General features: G+C 57.7%; 1 long non-coding RNA gene across 1 annotated transcript; it reads right to left on the bottom strand.

Moving 5' to 3' along the window:
* Positions 1-17,364, bottom strand: LOC123951691. The gene is made up of 3 exons (XR_006820498.1): positions 14,121-17,364; positions 5,997-6,002; positions 1-12 (listed from the first exon to the last, which is right to left on the bottom strand). It is a non-coding gene; the product is annotated as an uncharacterized LOC123951691 (long non-coding RNA).
* Between the last annotated feature and the right edge of the window lies 1 nt (position 17,365).

Below are 17,365 nucleotides of genomic sequence, written 5' to 3' on the forward strand. Positions count from 1 at the left end.
TGGACGACAAAGCTCCCTGCAACGTGTTACTGCCGGCACGGACAGAGTGGGATGGAAAACTTTGTCTGATTTTCTGAGTTGACCAGATCTACTGGGGATCTCCAGTTCTCCTTCTGATCTGTCCATGGTTCGGGAGAGAGTGTGTCTGCATACCACCCGCGGGCATGCGGCGCGCCTGCAAATTCCTGGTCCCTGCCACGTGTATTTTGAAGCCCTGTTATTGGGTGCATACACATTTATAATCGTTAGGGCTTGGTGCTGTGTGGACCCGTTTGCTGTTACCAAGTGCTCCCCTGTTTGCAGTGACCCTCCGCTCCCTCCCCGTCTGCGTCTGCCATCAGCACGGTGACTGGTCTCCCTCGTGGGGCTGGGCCCTCTCCCCCTCTTTGTTTTCAGCCTCTCTGCGTGTCTGCATTTAGAACGCGTCTCTTGTACCCACTTTGTGTGCGGCCTTTTCTTTGGGGAGTTTAATCCTCTGTTTATTGTAATTTATTGTAGTTACTGGGGCGATTTGAGGTCTGTCGTTTCGCTATTTGTGTTCTGTTTTTCTCCTTCCTCTCCTCCTCCTCCTCCTGGGGCATTGCTCCTCTCTTTTCCTTTCTCTTCTTTAGAGTTGCTTGATTTTCAGAATTCCATTTTAGTTTATCATTGTCTTTTGAAGCTATATCTTTTGTGTGTGTGTTTTCAGTCATCGCTGTAGGGATGCAATATTCGTCCTTCGCCGTCTCTTTCGAGTTAGCATATCATCTCACGTGAAGGTAAAACCTTTGCAAACCTGAAAGTTCTGTCCACCACGCCCCACTTATGCCGCACTTGTCATCCAAGGATCTGAACCCTGTGATGCTACCGTTTTTAAATGTAAGCGGCCATCATGTTGCAAAGAAGAGGGGGCAGGGCGACCCACGAGCGCGCACAGAGACCTTTCCTGGGTTCTGCCTCGCTGCCTTGCCCGTGGCCTCTCATTCCCTCTCACCCGCCGTCGGCTGCAGCACTTTCTGACAGGGCCCGTGATGGCTGCACGGTACCCAGCACCTGCAAGCAGGCCTGGGCTTCCCCAGCTCAGTGTCTGGGAAGCGCGTCTGAAAGTGAGGTGGTTGACCCAAGCTCATTCTGGAGTACGTGTGCTGCAGGAAAAGCATTTGAAATGGGACACGTCTTGTAAAGATGAAGAACGCTGGTATGTTCTAACTCTTTTATTCGAGTTCCAGTTAGCTCGCGCGCAGTGTGATAGAGTGTCAGGTGCGAGGCGTGGGGATTCAGCACTTGTGACCGGGCCCTCCCTAATCCTCATCGCCTGCCCCCCCCCCCATCAGGTCTCTGTAGTTCAGTCTCTGGTCTTTTGTTTGTCTCTTTTCCCCTTTGCTCATTTGCTTTGTTTCTTAAATTCCACACGGGAGTGAAATCATAAGGTATTTGTCTTTCTCTGAGTGATTTCACTCAGCATGATACTCTCTAGCCCCATCACATCCTTGCAAATGGCAAGATGTCATTCTTTGTGATGGCTGAGTAACATCCCATCATTTCTATATGTCTGTACCTGTGATCTCCCCCGCATCTTCTTTGTCCATTCATCAGTGATGGCCGTTTGGGGTGTCTCCATAACTTGGCTATTGTAGAAGATGCTGCAAACATCGAGGTGTTGGTACCCTTTGAATTAGGGTTTTTGTATCCTTTGGGTAACAATTCATACTCCCAGTGGTGGGTTTATTACTATTAACAAAGAAACCAGGGAAATACATTAATTTTGGTATTATGACACAGAAAAGAAGTATTTAAAATCATGGGAAAGAGGTTTTTATTGATTTCTTTACAACGACACTCAAGTGCGTGAGGCGGTGGACGGTTTGGGGCGCTAAAGGCATTCGGGTAACGAGGTTGGAGAGCAGTGATTGCGCTTTTGAGAATCGGCTTTGACCTTGATAATTTTTGTTTTCAACTGCAGAACTACATGTTCGTGACTAAATATAGGGATACATTTTATTCTCAAGCCAGGGAGAGGCGCGGATAGGGCTGCTGTTGTAGGAGTTAGGCCAGAAACGGAAGCCAGCCCCCACGAGCCAGTGAAAAGACGAAAGTATTAAGGCGTCCGGATGACAGGCCAGCCCCTAGGAAAGCGACTAGCAACGCGGCACATGGTGAGGGCGTTTTTGTCACGAAGACGCTGTCACAGACCCTCCCAGCAGAGAACACAGGGCCACTCCACCACTGGTTTGTGTCCTTGGGAAGCGCGGCCACAGCGAGGGTTTTCTCCCGGCTCCTGTTCTGGGGACGGCTCAGCCCCCACCGCTGGGCGGCCCTCCCCCGCCTTGCACCCCACACTCCTCCCCCAGTCATGGCGTCTGCAGAAGCAACCACCGTGCTTGGCTTCCCACGTCCCAGGCAAAGGCTCCACTGTCACCGGCGGTCACCGGCCATTCTCCAATTCCCCTTTTCCTCAGACCTTCAAAGTCTCCTTTTCTGCTGTTTCCTAAAGTTCAAATTCCCTTGAATACAAAGAAATTTGCTGAAGGCTTCTTCAAGAAACTTTTCAACATTTCCTTGGCCCCTTTGTCACTTAGTTCAGATTTTTTTTTTAAGGTTTTATTTTTCTATTTGAGAGAGTGGGGAGAGAGAGAGCATGGGGGGGCGGTCACGGGGTCAGAGGGAGAAGCAGCCCCCTGCTGTGCAGGGAGCCCCATGCGGGACTCGATCCTGGGGCTCCAGGATCATGACCTGAGCTGAAGGCCGTCACCCGACCAGCGGAGCCGTCCAGGCGCCCTGTTACTTGATGTAAATCAGTCTGTTTACGAAGGATAAAATGAGGTCCTCTTAAAAAAAAAAAGCCGGGGCTTCGGCTACTGGGGAACCCTGAGAGCCTCTCAAGTGCCCCTGAGTATGGGAGCCTTGGTTTTCAACTCTGGGCACAAGTGAGGCACGTTTTGTCACGACGTTTGTCACGACCTTACTTGGCTTTACAGGACATGACACCAGTGATGATAAACCGTGTTCATGGGACGTTATTGGTTTTGTCACTGACAGTTCCGTCACTGTCCCACACAGCATCCTTTCAAAGAGGAGCCTGTGGTTTTCATGGGGTGGAAGTGGTTGACCGTCAAAGCCAGGGGAACTGGAGGGCATAGGCCACAGGCGCGTGACAAGAGGTTTGAAGGGAGCAGTGTTTAGCTTAGACTTGCCGCAGACGGAAAGCCAGATGCCTCATTCGTATCGGGCAGGTCTGTGTACAAGGGGCAGGCCCTGCCGAGGCCCCGCTCCCCAGGCTGTCCCGCTGGGGGCTCTGTGCTGGGACCGTGGCCTCTGCGCTCCTGAAAAGTCCCAGAAGACGCAGACAGGCTCGGGACCTGTCCCCGCTCGGGACCCCACCTGGAGAGCGGCTGTCTCGGACCTTTCCTCCGGGAGCGTCGCAGGGCACCGTGGACGCCTTCTGTGGCCTCCCGCGCCGACGCTCTAGGCACCGTTTTGGATAGTGGGCGTCTGATGGCTTATACAGCATGCTACTTTATTTAGAATATGCCTGTTTCCGCAGCATTGCTCTGAATGTTTTTATTAATGGTTTCAGACGCGAGGTCCTCATGGAGGAAAGGGGATAATAGGTTCGATTCAAAATACACCTCAGTTTGCTCTTTTCACAGAGCAAGACACAGGAAGAGCCAGACTTATCTGCTCCCTGAGCCCCTGGGATACGTCCAAGAGTTCTCTTTACTGTGTTACTGTTCTTGCTGGAGCGCTCCATGCGTCGGTAAGGAAGGACTGCGTGCGTGTGTGCGCACACGTCAACGCGGAAAGGCAGGTGGTGTCAGGACCGTTCCGCCTGTGAATCAGAGGGGCTTGGTCCTGACTCAGCCCCTCATCCTGGGAGCTAGATGAGGCCTAAACTTCTCCTTGGCACAGGCTTTCCTCACACATCGGGAGGTAATCCGGAAACCCGAGGCGAGGTCGCAGACCACTCCCAGCTCCAAGAGTCCGGTTCCCTCCTCCCATTCTCGGTTCCCACTGTTGGAAGCGTTTTTTGCATAAACCCCTGGAAAAAAGAAGGTAAAGACATCTTAACGAAAAAACGATCTGTGTGACTCTCTGTAAAACTAAACTATGGGAAAATCCTAAATAAGGTGAGAAATACATCCGAGCCCACCTGCAGTCCCGGCTGCCCTCTCTCTCGGTGGGAAGGTTGAAGCTCAGTAGACACAGACGGGGGTTTCTGCGCTCACGGCTGTGCACCCCTGCGTGGGCGAGCTGGTCGGGCAGGCCTCCGAGCCCTCGTGAGAACCTGTCTCTGTCTCCGGTTGGGGACGTGCAAAATGTGCGGACAGCCCCGGGGCACCCGGGTGCAAGCTCACTGTTCCCCATCCCTGGGGGTTCCTCGCAGCCCGCCACAGCCCCCACTGCCCCCCACCGCCTTCTCTCCAGGGAAACGTTAGCGGCGCAAGCAGCGGCTTCGCTAACACGAGGACGTGGGTTTACTCCACCCAGTGTGAGTGTTTTGTGGGCTCTGGGTGGCTCAGCTCGGGGCTGGAGGCCAGGGGTGTGTGTGTGTGTGTATGTGTGTGTGTGTGTGTGTGTGTGTGTGTGTGTGTCCCCAGGGCCTCACCTTTCCTGCCTGCCCTGGTCATGACCTTGGCTCCTGCATCAGCAGGTCAGGCTCCATGTTATTGACTGATCCAATGCCTCTTCTAAGCCAGGAGACCTTTGACACATCAAAGCAGAGAGAGGACAGCTCCCAGGAACTTGGCCCCAGAAGCCCTTTCCTCGGTGACCCCAGCACGCTGCTGAGAGGTGGTTACACCATCAGCCTTGGGAGGACGGCAGGGGCACTTAATTTGGGGGGATGTGCACCCCCAGCTTCTCTGTTTTCATATGGATGAGGTGGCCGGTGTCTTAGCTGAAGTTCTTTAGAGTGGGGCTGTTCAAAGTTCAGTGTCCCTTCCCATCCCCTGGGGAGCTCAGCTTGCCTTGGCACCCATCAGGCAGGCCTGGGTGGCCCAGAGTCTGCCTTCCAGCCCGTTCTCAGGCCGAGCTGGTACTGCTGGTCTGGGGAACTCATAATCCTTGGCCTTCTCAGTTGTCTTTGGCCGTGTGGACTTGAGCACTAGTTTGGAAAGCGGAAACGGTTGAATGAAAGCGTTGGTGGGTGTGCCTGGCTGGCTCTGTCAGTCACGCATCTGACTCTTGGTTTCGGCTCAGGTCATGATCTCAGGCCGGCGGATCGAGCCCCACCTCCGGACCCACGTTCAGCGGGGAGCCTGCTCGAGATTCTCACTCTGCTTAGCCCTACTCCCCGCTCTCAAAGAAATCTTTAAAGAAAATAAAAATAAAAATGTTCATCCAGAATATATATTATGCTGCCGGCTCCCAGCCTTGTCTCTTCCTGGATCTCTTTCCCCTGAGACGCTGGTAGCCGGGCAGAGAGGGATGAAAAGTCCTCCTGGAAAGAAGCCGGTGTGGAGAGCCTGCGGCTATCTACTGTAGGTAACCAAGTGTCCGGGGCACCCCCGTTAGTTGTTTAGGGATGCGGGTACATCTCAGCTCCCACTCTCAATGAGCCCCTGTAGTGGAATCATACTAAGAATCAAAAAGTCACCACAAGGTGTCAAACCTGGCCCGTTTGCCCAGTGCTGGAATGGATTACGAGGCAAAAGTGAAGCGTTATTTGTGTGCATGAGAGGTATGTTTCTAAAGCCAAGGCGAGGAGGTTGGCCCCACTCTTCAAGGCTGGGCTCCGAGGTCCTCCTGTGATGCTCTTGGGAGGAGAGGTTCTGGTCCTCTCCTGATGTCCCTGCACGTCCTGCCCACATTGATGGGCACCCGCAAACTGGAAACCCTTTGAAAGCGGGGCATGTGTCGGAACCCTCGGTGGCTTCCCCCCAATACTGGGCACAAGCAGGTGCTCAGGATGTCCGGCCGCACGTGGCTTCTGTGTCCTGGGTGTCACCAGAGGTCAGTGACCGAGTTGCAACACCCATGTTTCGAAGAGGCACACTCTCTTCTTAACCGAGGGAAACGGGATGCTGACTGATTTCTGAAAGCTCTGGCTGTTCCAGAACGTGTGTGTCAGCATCGATCGACTGTGTCGTCCTCGCTGACGTCCACGGGTTTAAAGTCCGGTCCGGCTTCGAGGAGAGGAGGGGGAACCGGTAGAAAACGCCGTTGAACTTGAAGCGGTCTGTTTGGGAGGGAAAGAGGACAGAGTTTCTCAGACTTCCTGGGGCTCCCTCATAGGTTTTGGTCCATTCACTACCTTTTTTTTTTTTTTTTAAAGATTTTATTTATTTATTTGACGGAGAGAGAGATCACAAGCAGGCAGAGAGGCAGGCAGAGAGAGAGGAGGAAGCAGGCTCCCTGTGGAGCAGAGAGCCCGATGCGGGGCTCAATCCCAGGACCCTGAGATCATGACCTGAGCCGAAGGCAGCGGCTTAATCCACTGAGCCACCCAGGCGCCCCCCATTCACTACCTTTAAGAAATACCTTAGTTGAGGATTTACACCTTTTAAAGTAAACTTAGGCAAACTTTCTTCCCTGAAATACCACAGCAAAGCCTGTTATCTAAGTGACCCAAATGTCTAGGCCCTGCCAGCGGGCACCGCTGTCTTCAGCGGGCAGATGACCTATGCCGGAAGCCTCCAGAAGCCAGCAGGTGTGGGGGACAAGAGGCCGCACCTGCACTGGGACCCCGCTGGCCGGGCGCGTCCTCGTGTCCTGGAGAGACGCTCTCCCACCAGCCGCCCTGCTGCTGTGCTCGCCGGGTCCCCCGCCACCCCGCCACCAGCGACCGAGGACGTTTTTCCTGAAGGGTTAGGGAAGCCCGCCTGCCTGCTGCTGGGGCTCCGCGTGTCCTCCCGTGTGCTCGCGCCGTGTCCTCCCGCACCTCCCTCCCCGTCTGCCTGGATGCCCCTCTGTGGGGACCGACTCCGAGCTGCTGTCTCTGCCACGGCACTTCTCTCCTGGGCTCCCTCGTTGACTCTGTGATGGCATTTCTTGTCAGTATCTCCCTGTCTCCGCGCCCCGGTCGGGGGTGTCTTTGAGGAGGGAATTCCATTTTACTCACGTGCGGATGGCTCCGTGGGGACCGAGTCCAGGCAGCAAACCGCACACCAGAGGGGGAATTGCTACAGCCTGTTCCTGATCACCGGACAGGTGGTCCCGGGGAGGCGGCCTGGGATCCTTCGGGACGCTCGGCACCCCACTGGGGCCGCAGCTCCTCCCTCCGGGGCTGCACCCGGCGCCCCCGGAAGGGAAGGGTGGCGTGGGAAACCATCCTGGGCTGGGGCGGGGGGAAGCGTCTCCGAGCTCTCCCAGCCCGGCCTCGGGGGGCAAGGTGAGGGACCACGAGCAGACCTGGAAGAGAACTGCGGCTGTTGGGGGCCCCCGAGAGGGGCTGCGGCTTTCAGAGGAGGAACACAGCCGCTGCCAGGGCAGACGGGGGACGCTAGAGACTGACCTCATCTCCCTCCCTCCCTACCTCCACTCTCCCGCTGGGGCCTCCGACCTTGCTCTTTGAGGGTAAGGAAGCCCCGGACTCAGTCCACAAGGGCCAGCATCTTGGGGCGTGGGGCCGCGTGCAGGTAAGTGGAGCCTGGCAGCTCCCAGGAAAGCCCCCAGAGTGAGGCCGGCCATCAGGGCTCCGAGAATGGGAAAAAGTAGCAAGTCTGCTTGGAGGAAATAAGCGCAGGAAATCGCGTTGTGTTCACGGCTACCGCGTCCGGCAAAAGTTGCAAAACGAAAAGTAGGAACGGTGTCGGATCTGAAATCAACCACCGAAACTGGCTTTACAAAGAGGAAGTTGTAGTATATCATCCCGTCCTCACAACTGTGTGTCTTCGGGCTGGGAGAGCGCTGGCCTTCAGATCTGTCCAAAGGACGGTTTTTGTTTTTTTAAGATTTTATTTATTTATTTGACAGAGAGAGATCACAAGTATGCAGAGAGGCAGGCAGAGAGAGAGAGGAGGAAGCAGGCTCCCTGCTGAGCAGAGAGCCTGAGGCGGGGCTGGATCCCAGGACCCTGAGATCATGACCTGAGCCGAAGGCAGAGGCTTTAACCCACTGAGCCACCCAGGCGCCCCAAAGGACGGTTTTTTAAAAACTTCATGTGGCACCACGCAAAGATTTTACTCCAATACAGAAGGGCTTGGAGCGGACACCTGTGCACGACCCTTTGCTTTTCTTCGTTACTTCAGTTCGCAAGGGTTTGCTGTGTGCTCCTTGGGCCCCACGCCACGGGGGAGATGCACACGGGACAAGCTGTCGCCGTGGCCTGCAGGGAGCTCACAACCTGTTCACGCCGATGGCTGAGCTGGCTTCCACGACTAAGTGTGAAGACCAGCAGGTAGCGAGTGTGGGCGCGGTGGGGCGGGGCTGGGGCAGGCCCTGGGAGAGGACCGAGAGCTGTGGCCGGAGGGTCCTGTGCAGGACTTGGGGTCAGTGGGGCGCGGAGGGCGTGGGGTCAGGCAGGAAGCCAGGATGGCAAACAGCGGCTGGGCCAGGCTGCCTTGCGCTCGGACGAGGACTTGTGAGCAACGGGCCCGAGTGCGGGGTGAATCGGGGCATAGGGAAGACAGGCCGCCTGCATCACTACCGGTTCTTCGTTACGATCTGGAAATACCTTCTCTGGGCAACACTGACTCCAGGCCAGGCAGGGGGCCCGTGACTCGTTTTCTCTGCCCCACGGGTCTGCACGGTGTCACTCCCCAAATTAGCAACATCTCTCATCGGATCGGCACTCTCTCAGCGGGTCCTAAGGCACGTGTCCGTGCACACAGTATGCACGTGTGTGTGTGCACGGTACACTTCTGCCTGCGTACACATGCATGTTGCGCGTGTACAATGCCCACACACACGCGTGTATCTGCACACACGTGGGTGCAAACACGCGCACACGAGTATGACCTCACACGTGTGCGTGTACGTGCACATGTGGGTGAGCACGCAACACACACGTGACGGCACGTGTTCCCGGACTGAGACGCTCTGGCTTCGGCAGGAATTGTGCCTGCACGTAGAGTGACTTGTGCTGGGAGATCTCTGGGATCCCTCTGGCAGCCTGATGTTCCCACACGCAGACGCTGATCTGCTCTGTCCCGGGGAGCTCGGCAGGCAGCCCCCCCCACCCCGGCAGGCAGCCCCCCCCCACCCACTCCAATGCTGCCTCTGCCGGCCCCTTCCGGGTCCTCCCAGCCTCGCACACAGCCTCGTTCCTGCCCTGGCCACCGCTGCCCCCTGCCCGGCTGGTCTAGACCGTGGCGCCTCTCGCGCGGGTGTGAGGCCCGGGGAGAAGGTCCCCTACTTGGCTTTACGCTCGGCCCCTGTAGCCCTCTCACCTAAACCACACCGGCCCGGGGGAAACAGGCAGATAGAGCTGAAGGCAGGCACAGGGATTGGCCCAAGGCCACGTAGCAGGACTTGAATCCAGATTTTCCAGCTCTGCTTTGGGGCTTGCTCCATCACACTCTGCTGGTTTTGCTGGCCATGACGCCGAGCTGGACTCTGGGAGAGCTTGGTTGCCCTCCACGGTGTCGACCCCAGAAGTTTGGGGTGACCCACAGGTGCACACAGGTTCTCTGATGACTCATCGGGATCCACGAGCCGGGAGTGGGGGGTGGGCCTCCCGCGGTCCCCGTAGTCACTGCTCTGCTGCTTGGAGCCGCGCCGGCCCTGGTCACGGATGCCATCATTTTACAGGCTTTGCGTCTTCCGCAGCTGATGTGTTTTTAGAGAGAAGCACTTTCCTCTTGTTTTTAAACCATTCCTGGCAGTGACTGGCTTTCCGGTGGGAGGGCACTAAGTTTGGTTGGTGCTGGGTGTCCTGTTGGCTCGGGGGGCTGGGGAGGGAGTGGGGAGCACCCTTGCCTCCTGCGGCTGCGTTTGGAGATGGTCTCCCAAGTCGGGGGATTTCCCAGGTACTGAGGAGGGTTTCAAGTGTGGGGTGGGCAGGTCAGGGATGAGCGGTTTTCTGTGTTCCTGGAAGTGACACCCGAGTGTGCAGCCGGGGACGGTCTGAGCAGAGCAAGGGTCCGGGGAGGCCCTCCCCACCGGCTTCCCCACGGCCGTCGCTGGCGAAGGGAAGCTCCTTGCCACGAAGGGCTGTCCCGCGCACAGCCCCATGGTGGGCGCCCATCTTCGATGGCTTTGGGGACAAACTGCCCAGACCTCGCAGTTTAGGACAACAGAGACGTATCCCCTGAAGGTCTGGTCTGGTGGGTGCAGAGGGCGGGTCTGTGCCATCCTCCAGGGCTCCGGGCTCCGGGCTCTCCCCGGCCGGCAGCAGCCCCCTCATGCCCTGCCCCGTCAGGCCGGGTCCCATTCCCAGGATGTTCTTCTCTCCCTGCGGAAAACAGGTTCTCTGCTTCTGAACTACAGCGGTGGACGGGTCTGGGAGAGACAGCTGCATTCCAGAAGGGAGGAGGTGAGGAAGCAGAGTGGGCACAGGTCCTAGGCAAGTCTGACACCACGGGGCGCGTTCCAGGAGGCTTCAGCGGAGAAGGGCTGAGGCTCCACGCTCCGTCCCCTGCGCCGTCCGGGCTGTCCTTGGAGCCCTCTGGGTTCGTAGCCTGTCTCCTGCCTGTGGAGTCCCAGAAGTGAGGCATCCTGGTTCTGTGACCCCGTGTTTAGAGCATCGTCCAGCAGATGGGGCCGTGACCAGCAGAGGCTCCATCAGGCATCGGCACCCGTCTGAGCCCAGCGATGCTGCTCCGAGCGTGTGGGTCCCGCCGGACGGTGCCGCAAGCCATCCCTTTGTCCCTCCTGCTGTCCGCTGTGTGAGCTCACACGCTGCTGTGGTGGGTCCAGAACCAAACACCGGATCTGCGTCCGGTGCACTTGAGCAGGTGCAAAGTCCAGCTTTGTCTGACCCGATACCCGGGAGCCTCATCTGTCCCCGGGCCGGGAGCGGCGGAGAGCGCTCTGCCCCAGCACGTTCTGCGGGGAACGCGCTGAGGTCCCCGGCCCGCGAGGAGGCTGTGTAGGTGCCTGCCCAGGACCGGGAGAAGCTCACGTGGTGAGAAGGAAGCTGGGAGAGCAAGGTCCCATCACAAGGACTCCTGATCCTTCACACCCAAACCTCCTGGTGGGACCTTGGTCATCCTTGGACAAAGATGACAGTTGCATCTGGCCGAGAGGGCACTGTCCGTGTGGTTTATCTTCTGCAGACGCACCTTTGAGATTTAGGACGGGGGAGGAGGGCGGAGGGACAACGGACAGACAGCCATCCCGAGTGTGGAGTGTTGGCTGGGGGAAAAGCCAAGTTGCTGAACACAGAGAGCATGGTGGCCCTTCTGCCTCTGGTGACTGTCTGGGGTGCGCCCAGGCCCGTGGGAAAGGGGGACTCTGGCCCCGGCACCCCAGCTTCGTCGCAGGCCGTTGGTCTGCCCCCTCAGTGCCCCGTGTCCTGTGCGCACCCAGCAGAAAGTGGGAGGGGACCCTGATGCCTTCCTGTTGCTGGTCCTACCGTACACGATGGTTCCTGAACCGAAACAGAGTAAATGCCAACCCCTTGCGTGGGCGTTTGTGCCATCCTCGGAGGGGGCCATCTCTGCCCGATTGACTCTTTTCTTTTGTTAGATGGGGGAGGGACAGAGAGGGACAGAGAAGGAGAAGACTCCCCACTGAGCCCAGAGCCCAAAGCAGGGCTCCATCCACGACCCTGAGATCATGACCTGACCTAAAATCAAGAGTCGGACGCTTCACCGATGAGCCCCCCCAGGCCCCCCAGATTCACACTCTTAAGGAAGGAGTCATTCCACTGAACGACTCAGACGCCCCCATGAACTTGGTGGAGATAGTCGGCGGTCAGCGGCTCCCCCCCTGAGGCTTGCCCCGCTGTGCCCCGGGGTGTGGGGGCTGGAGCCGGAAGCATGAGGACGAGGCTATGGGGGACTGGGACTGGGTGTGGACATGGTCCCTGGGGTCCCACTGACCCTAAACACACCCTAGTGCCATGTGCGTTAGATCTGAGAAGGGTCCGTGCGACCAGGAAGTCTTTACGGAAAACTCCTGAGCCCATGAGTATGGACTCAAGCTTGGGGAGATGCTTTCGGCACAAGGAAACGAAGGCTCTGGGTGGACAGAGGCTGCGGCGGGGCCTCTCTTCCCAGCCTGGCAGGTGCCGGTTGAGCTCGCCCCCTTGAATGAGATTAACAGCCAGAAGCAGAGGGCACACGTCCTGAGAAAGGGAGTGACTGTTCCCATAAGACGCAGGCCCCATGTTTCACTGCGGGACCGACCTCTCCAGCTCCTGCTGGGCCCTGGGCCGTAGGACATCTGTCTCTCCTGTCCCCGTCTGTCCCCCGCCTCTGCCCCAGGTGTGATGCGTTCCATTAGCATCGGCACAAGGAGGGAAAACCAAACCGCGACTGAGAAGACGGGGCCTGGGGATGGTTTCCTTTTAGAACTTGTGTGTAGACCGTCTCCCTCTCTGGATGTGTGCGTGTATATGCGCACGCACACGACGTGCACACGGAAATCCTAGCAGGCGTTACCGTGACTGTGGGCAGTGTTTCTCGGGCGTGAATTTCAAGCACACTTGCACAAAACCTTGTGTAGCAGGTGTTTCAGCGCTTCACAACACGATTGCGTTACCTTTCTGATCAGAAAAAATCATTATGCTACAAATAAAAGCTTAAGACAAAGTATTCCTACAGTTGAGGGGAGCGTTTCTTGGCCCGAACGGTCCCCCTTCCTCCGACAGCTGTGTCTGCAGGGCCCTCCTTACGCCGTGACTCACAGGAGCCCCAGGAACCCATGGCTTTTTTTTTTTTTTTTTTAAGATTTTATTTATTTGACAAAGAGAGAGACAGAGAGGGAATACAAGCAGGGGGAGAGGGAGAGGGAGAGGGAGAAGCAGGCTTCCCGCTGAGCAGCGAGTCTGATGCGGACTCAAACCCAGGACGGTGGGATCATGACCTGAGCTGGAGGCAAACGCTTAATGACTTTCAGCAGTGAGGGCCGTGGTCTGGATTAAGGCTCCACGTCTCTAAACAATCCTATGGGAAAACGCAGCTGTTGCCCGCCAGGAGGACAGCTCCTGGGGAGGCTGGGGTGGGGCACAGACCGGTCAGCAGGATGGCGTCTGTGCAGGGGTGCACCCCAGGCCTTTGGGGACAGGCGGGTGGAAGGTGTGAGGACCCGTCTGGGGACAGGCAGGAACGCACCCGATGGCCACGGTCCGTGGGCAGCAAGGGGGCGCAACACAGGACACGATTCCTGCCGCCCGCAAGCAGGTGACCCGTCCCCTCGGCCACAGGCCGGGCCCTGGAGCTGGACCCCAGAGCCCCGCAGGCTGTCTGCGTGGGCTGTTGCTGGGGACATGTGGGAAAGGTGGCCGGGGCTTGGCGTGGACAGCACAGTGTTTTCTGGGACCGCGTCGTCGCTGGACAGCCCGGCTCGTCCTTCCAGCCCCGCCTGGTCCCTGCCAGATTATTTCTCCTTGCTCAGCCTCTTGGCCTGTGCTCCTGGCTGGTTTCACGTCCGCAATTCTGTTCCTCCCTCGTACTTGGCTGAGTCTCCAGGTGACCTTTTGCACAATATGATATTTTTCCTCCTCTCAACTTACGCTTGTGTGGGTGCTCAGGCTGGCTCAGGCCTGCTCCTCCGTGGTGTCAGGAACGCCTTCCAGTCCCGTCAGGGTGTTAGGGGTTAGGCGGGCTGTGCTCCGTGTCACTCTGCTGCTCCCTGGGGGTACGGGTTCTGGCCTCTGTCGTGCCCGCCAACAAAAACACGGACACGGGATACCAGATACTTCGGATTCTGTTCAGATGAATCCCAGGGTCCTGCTTTTTTACTCAAGGACTTTTCCTGATGCCTTGACCTTGCCAGGCATTTCTAATTATGTTGGTTAATCATTTTCTTATATTTTTATGACTCTAAAAGCATGGGAGTCCCTTGACGTGACTTAACCTGGTCTGTAGGGCCCCCTGCTGTGATGACTATTGATGATAATTTGAGGCAAATGTTTTCTAAATTCTCCAGGTTTCCTATTCACACTGAAAATCCCGACCTTGAGGAAGTTTGGGACTTTTCTGTCTCATAGGTCAAAACTGAGCAATTAATTTCTTGACGGTTGCAGGGCCTGGCATCTTTATTGTTTTCTTTAATTATTTTATGTTTTATTTGGAGGGGGCACGGTCATGGAAGACATTTTTCTTTGGCTCAGGGACAGCCTGGAACAGTGGTTTGGGTTGTCAATCAGACAGTGTCAGACACCGGGAATGACCTGGGACCATGGACACAAGTCTTGGGTGTGTCGGTAAACCTTCCAAGGCAATAGCCACATGCGACCTCCTCGGTCGCCGACAGCGGGGGAGAGAAGCAATGGGCTCCTTCAGCTGGGTCCCTGGGTCATTCCATTTCCGCTGGGATCCCCAGTGCCTGCGGCCGTCTCTGTGACTCACAGGGTCCTTGGTGGACCTCTGGCCACTTTTCACCCAAACCACAGGGGATAAACCAGTAAAACAGGATGTGACGGAGACTTATCATCCATCTCCCCCCCAAACGGTGAGCCTCAAGCATGACAGGAACCAGAAATGTTGTTCTCCGCCCATGATGCCCCCACACGCAGGAACTAACTCAGGAGCACCATGAGATGCGGTGATGAGTAGTGTGTCCCCGTGGTCTCCGTGGTCCCCGTGGTCCCCGTGGTCTCTGTGGTCCCTGTGGTCTCTGTGGTCCCTGTGGTTCCCCTGTGGTCCCCGTTCTTGCTGCTCTTGGCTCGGCCCCTGCGGAGAGCTATGTTTTGCTCATCATCTGGGGGCTGCGGTCCTGCCGACGCCATGTCCCGGTCAGCTCAGGCTGCCCTCCCAGAACACCACAGATGGGGCTGCTCACAGGACAGACATTTGTTCCTCCCAGTTCTGGGGGCGGGAGGCCCGAGATTAGGGTGCCACTCATCGGGGGCTCTGGTGAGGGCTCTCTCCTGGCTTATAGACAGCCGCCTTCTCGCTGTGTCCTCGTGTGGAAGAGAGAGGGAGAGGGGGCGAGAGACAGAGTGGGAGGGCTCCCTGGTGGCTCTCGTCGTAAGGATGCTGTGATGCCATCCTGGGACCCCACCTTCACGACCCCACCTAAACCCCACTGCCCCCCAACGGACCCACCTGCTAATAGCATCACACTGGGGTTAGGGCGTCAGCAAGTGAATCTGGTCGGGGGACACGAACATTCAGTCCATAACAAGTCAGATGGACGAGAGCTGTGTGTCCGGTACGGCGGCCACGAGCCACACATGGCTTCGGGGCATGGCTTCAGGGCACTTGAAATGGGCCGCCCATCCAGACGCCCTGCAGCACCCAGAATGCTCGCAGAACCGCAGAAACTTGGCATGAAAAAAAAATGGGAACTATCCTGTCAGTAATCCGAATACTTGATTTCTTACTACACGTTGAGACGATGCTGTTTTGGATTATACAGGGTTAAATAACGCATAACGTTGAAGCTGACTTCACTTATTTCTTAAACGACCTCGTGAGACACTTCTCGGAGAGGATGAAAGCTCATCGCGTGGCTGGAGATGTGTTTCCTCGGGACGGAGATGGGAAAGGAAGAGGCAGGGAGCGGTGAGATGGGGCTGCGACGGGACTGGGGCGGGGCCATGGGCGTCCCCGTGGCCCCCGGCGCCAAGCCCAGGGCGGAATCCTGAAGGCAACAAGAAGCTGCTGTCAATGAGAAATAAACGTACCTTTGATGGGTATAAAGAAAATACAAGAATTTTCTCTAAAATTTTTCTCAAAATTCTCTAAGAATTTTTCTAAGAATTCTCTAAGAATTTTGCTTTGGGCCTTTGGGTCTTCGAACGCAGCTTTAGGCAGAGATGCAGCCGCCCGGACCCTGCCTCCCCTCCGGTTTCTTCAGGGCGCGTGGAGCTCTGGGGCAGCCGCATAGACTCCAGATCGCAGGCACGGGGGGCATGGAGCTGCGCCAGACGGCGGCAGACAGCGGGACAGTGAGACACGGCGTCGCGGGGAGACGCAGAAGCGCCTGCAGGTCAGATCCCAGAGCCGACGGAAAGAGCTCCAAGTGGTCTGGGCCGCTGTGGGGCAGAGCGCTGATGCCCCCATGCCCTGTGTCTGACCCCTGGCTGGGGCCCACGGGCATGGAGAGATGCGGAAATCACCCCTGCTGTGGAGCCTGGGGGCGGGGGAGGGGACGGGGGACCACACTTGCCCCATCGCTGGCCAGCGGGTCTGGGCGCGCGGTTCCAGCAGCCTCACCTCGCCATGTGTCTTCTCTTCCTCCTCCGAGTTCCCCTCCCCTGAGGCAGAGTCCAACGACCCAGAGCCCCGTGTCCGGCCACCGACTAAGGCTGAGATAAAGACCATGTGTGGTACGATGTCCTGTGGGTCCCCGTGCCCCTAAGTGGCCATAGCTTTCAGCATCTGCCTCGAGCCATGGAGAGCAGAGGAATGTGACTGTCCTTGGGGGTGAACCAGAGTCCCCCGGGGCTTGAGGATCTGCTGAGCCCCGGGCCGTGCGAGCTCCAGCCCTGGCTTGGGTTGGGCTCCCATGAATCCCAAGGGGAAGGTGTCGCTCCCCTCGTGTTCGGATGAGGAGCCCAGAGCTGAAGAGGTCCAGTAGCTTCCTGAGGCCCCACATCTACTTGGTGGGGAGGACGGGGACCCCTGCCTCTGCCTCTCCTCGCTGCCTGTGGCCCTCCTGTGCGGTCTCGCTGCCGCCGTGATGCGACAATATGACTGCGTGTGCAGAGTATGGGGGATCGGTAAGCCAGGGTCACAGGCTGTGGCCAGAGGCTGAGCGAGGCCCACACTGGGTTAGAGGAAGCCACGGGCTCCACCTCCAGGTCTCCAGAGGACCAGGGGGTGACACGGAGCCATGGGGACGGGGGGGTGACACGGAACGATGGGGCTGTGGTGTGAGACGAGGCACCGGCAGGGGTCCCCGGTGCGGCCAGCATCTCTTGGTGAACGCAGGGGATGTGGGGGGAACAAGGGCAGGCTGTGAAGACCCCACGGCCGAAGGGGGGCGTGTTTGGAAAGTCGCCGGGGCCTCTCCAAGGTTTTCAGTGACGCCAGATCATGCACAGAGCCGTCCGACAGCTGTTCAAGTGAGGAGGCAGCCCGCGGGTCCTCAGTGCCGGCGAAGCCTCGCCCCTCGAGCCGCAGACGGAGAGGGCCAGAGGTGAACCGCATCTCTCAAGGTCGTGGCTGGGAAAGGGCTCTGGGACCAGGGCCTCCTGCCTTCCGGTGCAGGAGCGTCCTTCCAGCCCCTGCGGGGAACGGTGGCCACAGCCGCACGTGACTCTCCGGATCCGCCTTCACTAGAACGGAAGGAAACGGACAGTCCAGTCGGCGGGGGTCCGGAATCATCGACCACCGTTCAGGTGCGCAGTCCCTGTGTGCCGGCCTGTGGCGGGACCCTGCAGATCTAGAAC

This window comes from Meles meles, chromosome 10, assembly GCF_922984935.1.
Source record: "Meles meles chromosome 10, mMelMel3.1 paternal haplotype, whole genome shotgun sequence".
NCBI lineage: Eukaryota > Metazoa > Chordata > Mammalia > Carnivora > Mustelidae > Meles > Meles meles.